Raw genomic sequence first — 7661 nt, forward strand, 5'->3', positions numbered from 1 at the left:
TTATAAAGCCTCAGGTCAACACAGTTACTGCTCTCCCTGGAATGACCAGCTTCATTTTTGTTTCTCGCCCACATTTCCTTTTAAAACAATACAAAGGTATAGCAGTAGGATGAATCAATTTCTCTCAAAAACCCAACTGTGTTAGCTTTGATTTGACTACCTAATGCTTAGGCAGACTTGGGAAAATCCTAGTGCTTCCTCAGGGTGAGATGTCGTTGATTCTACGGCTAACCTGGCACCAAATTCCAGGAAATTCAGTCCCCACCCCGTGGCCATCACTGAATGGCTGGTGGAGCTCCCCAAGCAGAGTCATCTCTGCCTTCTGCCTCTCCATGTGAAGGATGAACGTCAAAGGCAGAGAGATGTCCCAAATTCGGCCACTGGGCCTTGCCGAGGAGCTCCTATAGGAGCCATCTGGGCCAACACTGCCTGGCAGTAAGATCTGGGTTATGACACAGTGATGGTGTTACATGTCCCATTGGATGAACTGCTTCCAATGAGTCTTGGGCTGTCCAACCCTCCTGAACACATTCATCGAAGCAGGTCACCCCTGACCTTCCCTGGGAACCACGGCAGAGGTCACCTTTGAGAGCACAAAGCCTGTTAGAATTTCCCCTAATGCTGTAAAAAAGAACAAGTGTGAGCACTTCGTCATATAAAAGCCTGTGACCAGAAGCTTTACAGGATTGATGATGGGTCTCCACAGCCTGGGGTATCTGTGTGTGGTACAAGAATGGGAAATGAGTGAGCAGGAATCTCCAGGCGAACCCGGGGAAAGAGGAGCAGCTGACTTACATCAGGCCTGGAACTCCTTGCCCAGAGCAAACCGGGTAATTAGGAAAAGACGGTCTGCTCTCTGAATGTCGTGGGGACAAGGAGGGAGATGCAGGGCTCTTGCCAGAGGCTGCAAGAGACAAACCAGGTCCACTTCTTAGTCTTGGCTCCTTTACTGAACTCTTGGGGAGGCCTTTCTTCGTGACTTGGTACCCCAGATTCTTCCCTAAGGATGACAGGCTTTGCATCCGTTTCAGGACTGGGGGCTGGCCCCACCTCGTGGGATTCCGTTTCTCACACAACCGCCTGGCCCCCACTCAGATGCTGGACCCCCAGAGACCCACTCACACTCTTGAAGGAAGTGGGCAGAGGCAGTCTGCAATGGCCTCTCTGCACGCACAAGCCCCGTGTTCCAGCTGACATCAGGAATCTCTCCATCCTTCTCCGCAGAATGAGCCTGGTGTCCCTGGAGGGCCCAAAGCTGAGACAAAGAACTGCAATTCCTGATCTTCATGTCGCTGAGGTACCCAGTGCTGCCAAGAGCTTGCCGGGAGGAGCCTCAGAGAGAGTAAGGAAGGTGCATAATATTCTGGGCTCTGTTTCTCTAGGGTGGCCAAAAACATGGAGAGTTTATGCTCTGAACGCTGAGGTCATTCCAGACGAACTTCCCCCAGCTTTTCCCTTCTCCTTCCCAGCGGGGAGCCCGTCGCTGGGCTGACTACGGAAAGCTGGAGTCACATAAGCCAGGACAAGAAACTGTCATTGTCACCCCGCCCACCCTGGTATCAGATGGGGGGGGGTTGGGGGGGGAGCCAGTTCTAGAGGTAAAATCGGTGAATAGCCATCTGTGTTTTCGTAGCCACTTCTACTTAACATACAAGCTGAATTTTTTTAAATACAAGGGTTCACATCCACAAGAGGTAACTGAGAGGTGCTGAGGTGACCTCACGTCCACCCCAGAGCCATTTCAGCTGCCAAAGTCCCAGGTCTCCAATAACCAGAAAATCTCAACTGAGGGAGATGGTGGACATCTCCCTGGAAGACAGCAGCATTGACATCATCTTGGAAATATTTCTTCTGTCTAGTGTAATCATAATCCACTCGAACATTTTAATAAAACTGTTAAAATATACTTCATCTTTTCCTCTAACTGCATTTATATATAAATCCCTGAGAAGGTACCTGTCAACTTGAAATTCACTATTTATGGTTAATAAACATCAGAGGTGCAAGCAGACTCCGGCTCCCCCACTCCCTCCATACAGCAGAGTGGTGCTGTCATCTGTCAGAAAAGCAAACTAGGTCTCCTTCCCTTAAATGGACATAAAGGGGGAGGGCTGGGTGACTCAGTCTGTTGAGCATCCGATTCTTGGTTTCGGCTCAGGTGGCTCAGGTCGTGATCTCATGGGTTATGGGATCGAGCCCCGCCATCGTCAGGCTCCTTGCTCAGCGGGGAGTCTGCTTGAAAGATTCTCTCCCTCTGTCCCTCCTCTTTTCTCTCTCTCTCAAAATAAATAAATCTTTAAAAGGGGGGGGGGCGTGGGGGACTGAGCCAAAATCCTAAACCGTCTGCACAGAAGCTGGGGAAATCTGTCCTTCATTCACTGGGTCGATGGAGGTCACTACATAATTCAACAGGGACACCACACTGCCTCTTATGATCGCCTTGCTTTTCTGCCCTTTTTAGACCTCAGAGTGGTGGTGCCAGGGAGGATCAGGGCAGTTAGCCAAAGCCACAGAAGAAAACAGGCAAAGGAAGAAGAGGCAAACAAGGAAGAGAGAAGGCAAAGGGGAAGGCAGGGAACAAATGTGGCAACAAAGCTGAGGGGACATGCGGAGAGCAGGAGGAGGTGATTGCCCATCATCGCCCTGATCCTGACCAACACTGGAAGCGAGGTGGGAAAAGGTGACCCCTCAGTGAGAAAATGCAGCCAGCCATTCAAAGCAATGAAAATACATAAACCAGATAATGATCTCAAAGGATGCTGGATTGGACTGTCAGGGAGACTAGGGGTGTTTCTCTTCACCTCGGGGACCAACCCTCGTCTCATCCAGGGGGACTTGGCCAATCCCAACTCTTGGACACTAGGGTGACCTGCAGTCACCCAGCATCAGTGATACTAAAAGAGGGTCCAGACCTCTATGCCATTCTGGCAAGAGGGAGGAGCTCACTAAAATCTGACTTTAAGAACTGCATTACCATCATACTTACCCATCAGGCTGGAGCTGCCCAATAGCCTGTGGACTGAGGTTTCTGGACAGGTGAGTGTGAGACCCCGGATAGCTCAACGCCTCATGGTGCCAAGTGGCAGGGACTAGAGAGAGGCCAGCGCCATCCCTATCCATATCATGAGACAGGCGCTCATCACGACACAGCCAGGGAGCACGATTTGACATGCAAAGCCAGGGTTATAAGAAAGAGCTTCCAAATCTGTCTCTACTATTTTAAATCTATGGCTTCCGAGTAGGATAATTTTTAAATAAAGTGCTGTCAGTAGTGCATATGTGACAGATACTCTGCAACCCAGATGGCCAGAGATTCATTAGAATTTCTCAGTGCTTTTGGAGATAAAAAAAAAAAAATGTATGGACAGAAACTCCCACTGAGAGCTCAGGGCCCAGGGCAAATCACGTACATGCTCTGCCCAAGTCCCCGCATCCTGGAAATTCTATGAAGTCGGCATGAGGATAAATTGAACATCATGGGCAGTCCTCGAAGGAAAAACAAAAGTAATTCTGCACCAGGGACTCTTTGGAACTGAGTCTGGAGGAGGGAGCCATCCAGCCCATTCCAGGAGAATTTGCCTAAAAACAAATTTGCTTAATATTCAGTTCTAATCCCTGTTCCTCTAGCCCCTCTCCCCCTTTCCAGCGGTTTGTATCACTCTGGTGACTTATTCTTTTGCATCTTTTTTACACTTTAAGGATATCTGAACTCAATTTATCTAAGAGCACAGAGGACTTAATTTTGTATTTGTAGTAAAAATTTATTACATGTGCCCCCATTTTATTAAATAATAGATTTTTCTCGTATCTATTTTTGAATATGTTAAAGGCTTTGCATCAAGTTTATCTAAAGTCCCTTGCTTAAAATACTTAGTTCTAGCAATAAATACATGCTTCTCTATGCATGGTTTCATACTTTGACAACAGGTTTCTCTTCATTATTATTACCTTCTAAGTAAGAGAGTTTCAAAATAAGATACAAAGAAATCTGATTCCCCTGTCTCATGTCATCATTTTGCTGGAAAAGGAAATGCCTCCATCAAATAGACACAAATATTCAGAATCACTTGATCAAATCAGTAAGAACATACAATGCTCATGCACGCCTACAATGAGAAGGAGAAACAAACAGCAAGAAAGGGGAGACTTCCACAAATTCTGTATGATATCATAGAGATATCACAAATAATTACTGCCAGAAATAGTATGTTAAACTAAGAGTCTTCGGGCAAATGTATTAAAGCCTTCTTAAATACAAACAGCCCCATCACGAGTAAAATGCTGCAAATTTGATCATGATTAAAAATACAAAATTATTCAGACCCTTTGATAAACTGGTCTTATAAGTTTCTCAAGTGAGGTTCTAAAGGTAGGCTTTGGGGCAAATTTGCCCACTAGGTGTACTGATCGTTAGGGGAACTGGTTTTAGGCTAGTCGACTTGTGCCCTGCCCAATTCACTCAAGGGTGCAGCCTGAACAAACACGGAGCACGTTTCTGGGTCCCAGTTCGAGCCTGTCTGCCTGGGATGTGCAGGCATGTGCAGCGCTGCGGGAGGGGCGAGAGCGGAAGGGAGGCACATCCGCATCCTTCTCCGCGCGGTGCCCCGCTGCCTCCTCCCCCACCACACACGCTTCCAGGCAGCTGAACCCTCACGTCCTTTTCCTCCAGCAGGGCGCCCGCTTTTCCTTCTGCACCGCTGCTACCTGCTGCTTCTCCGCCTCTTCCGCCTTGCTCTTTTCCGCCTTGTACCGCCACTTGGGGAGCGGCAGGTGGGCGCTGTCCTTGGTGCTGCCCTTGGCGGCCGCCCGCTTGGGCTGATGCGCACCCTGGGGATGACCACGCCGGGCCGCACGCTTCTCCTCCTCAGCAGCTTGCAGGGGCAGGAGGCTGTCCCTCCGCGGGGCACCTGGCAGCTGCGGAGACGGGAGGCTGGCTCTCGGCGCCCCCTCTCTGGATACCCCCATGGCCTGGAGGTCCGGAATGGCTGCTCAGAGCCCTCTTCTCGTCACGCTCCTGGGCGTGCGTGCCGGGTTCCCCCGAGCCTCCAGGATTTCTTGCACCGCCAGCTGCCTTTTCCCCACACAGCGGGTGGGTTCTCGGGGCACACAATCTGGCAGACGGTGGTCAGGGCGGGGCCGTAGAGGCTCGTGGTCATCCTGACCATGTGGTCCAGGACGCCCCCATCCTCCAGGCCCTGGCGTGAGCAGGAGGTCAGCGTGGACCGCACAAGCTCGGTGAGCCTCTGCAAGCAGTTTTTGGAGCCCGAGTGCTTCAGAACCGCCTCCGGAGGCAGCGGCAGCTCTGGTTTGTACTTTTCTCCAAACTACTCTGGGCAGGGTGGCTCCAGCAGCCTCTGGATGAGGCGGACTGCCACCAACCGCCCCGTGTAAGCGGCCCATTCCTGGGGCGACATCCCACGGCGGGCGTCCCTGGCATGGACATCTGCCCCTGCTAGCATCAGGGCTCGGATGCACTCCTTTCGGCCCTGCATGGCGGCTTTCATCAGGGCGGTGAACCCAAACACGTTCCTCCTTTCAAGGTCAAGACAAGGAAAATAGTTCAGCAAGTAGTTGGTGATGGTGGCATTCCCCTGCCTGCGCGGCTGTGATTAGGGCCGTGTTCCCCTCGCTGTCCTGCCAGTTGACATCAACATGGGGGCACTCTGCTAAGACCACCACACTATCCACAAAGCCGTGGTAGCAAGCAACAATAAGGCCAGTCCTGCCGTTGCGGTCGGTCTGCACCTCCTCAACGCCCGGCCCCCGCTGCACCAGCTCCCTCAGCAGCCCCACGTCGTTGGCTCCGGCGGCGCGCAGGAGGGTCGCCTCTTCCCCGGGATGCCCTCTGGGACGCTCTCCGCAGCCGCGGGGCCGTATTCCTCTTCGCTTCCAAGAGGGTAGGAGGAGTCGTCCGGGGCGATGCTGCGGGTGTCGGGCAGACACGAGAAGTCCTCGTAGTCCTCACAGTCAGCACGGTCTGGCCTGAGGGTCCCGGGGTAGGGATGGCGTCTGCGGGGACACGCCGCCCTCCGGCCTGGCCAGCAACACCATGCTGGCGGCCCGGGCGCGGGCCAGGAGACTGGGGCGCGGGACGTGCGCCGAGGTCACCACCCCTCTACTTTGTATCTCCATGCCTTATTTTATAACTCGAAGTCTATAACTCTTAATCCCCTTTATTTATTTTCTCCTTCCCCTCACCCACCTCCCCTCTGGCAACCACAAGTTTGTTCTCTGTATTTAAGGGTCTGCTTTTTGTTTGTTTCCTTGATTATTTCTTCATTTGTTTTGTTTTGTTTTAGATTCCAAATATAACTGAAATCATATGGTATTTGTCTTATACACTCCAGGTCTTTTCATGTTTTCCCCAATGCAAAATCTCATCTTTTTTATGGCCAAATAATATTGCATTTTGTGGTAGGTGTACATACCACACCTACTCCCTATGATTCCTATCAGTGAACAGATCAACGTGTCATGTTAGGTTTTATCAGAAGCAACATTTCCACTGTTCCTTTCTTTTAAGCCTATGCTACAGCATGGAATTGAACTACTCACATTAGATGTGTCCTGGGTAAATTCTGCATCCCGGTACTTTCTCAATGTCTTTAAGCTTCAGAGCATTTACTCTGATTCTGAGCCAAAAACAACGCCTCATGACCGATCGTTTAATGATGCAGGAATAGATGACTGGAGCTGCCATGGCCACACCTGCAGGCAGCATTAAGACTTTTCAGACAGAGTGGAAAATTTGGAGCTGATACATCCCTAGTGGGCACCAGATGTTGTTGAAGAGGGGGTCTTTCAAAAAAAATTACAGACTTCTATTTTTTTTTTTTTTATGACCAAGGGAAGATTAGCTATGTCAGAAATTTGTAGTGCTTACTTGCAACTTTCATCTGAGCTGGAGCCTCTCAGAATAAAAAGGAGGATGCAGGAACTGGGAAAGCATTGTCAATTATACCAAATTATTATGTGCAGTCAGCCTGACTTCTAACCACAGTAAACTCTTGTTTTCTTGGGATCCAAATACGCTGCATTTTGCCTTTAATTTTGGTTAGTGTACTTATAACTTCATTTATACCAGTAATGAATTTCATTACTGAAAATTTAGCAACTACAGATAAGCAAAGTGAAGATCAAATAAACTCTTTTCAGAGTGAATACTAAGAGCCAGCATAAATTTAGTATACCTTCTTTATTTCTTAACAGTGTCCAGTGAAAATCAGTGATCTTGTTACCAACCCAAGTTAGGCTGCCCGTTGCTTGAAAGGACATTACTCAAGAGATGAGTAATGGAGAGGAATTTCAACTTTATTCAAGAGGCCGGCAGCCTGAAGAGGAGGCTGACTCTTGTCCAAAAGCCAACTTCAAGATTTCTACCTGGCCCAAGGGTTTTTAAAGGGGTTTATGATAGTTAATCAGTAAAGGGAGTGCAATGGCCTGGAACATTTTTTGATTTTGTGCAAACTCGATGATGCCAGCTACAAATGTTATCTCATTTGTTTGGGGGTTGTGCAAGGGGGTTCCAGGATTTCTTTTGTGATGCGCAGGAGTACTCTGTTCTTTCTGCAAAGGAGGGCAAGGTCTATAGATGCACAAAGGGAGATTAATAAAACCATTTGTGTGACCTAAAAAAAAAAGAAAGAAAGAAAGAAAAACAT

The 7661-nt window shown here is 49.3% G+C and overlaps 1 pseudogene; it reads right to left on the reverse strand.

The window, feature by feature from the left end:
* Positions 1–4650: 4650 nt before the first annotated feature.
* LOC113931565 lies at positions 4651–6051 on the reverse strand (annotated as a pseudogene).
* Positions 6052–7661: the final 1610 nt, after the last annotated feature.

Source organism: Zalophus californianus, chromosome X, assembly GCF_009762305.2.
Source record: "Zalophus californianus isolate mZalCal1 chromosome X, mZalCal1.pri.v2, whole genome shotgun sequence".
NCBI classification, from domain to species: Eukaryota; Metazoa; Chordata; class Mammalia; order Carnivora; family Otariidae; genus Zalophus; species Zalophus californianus.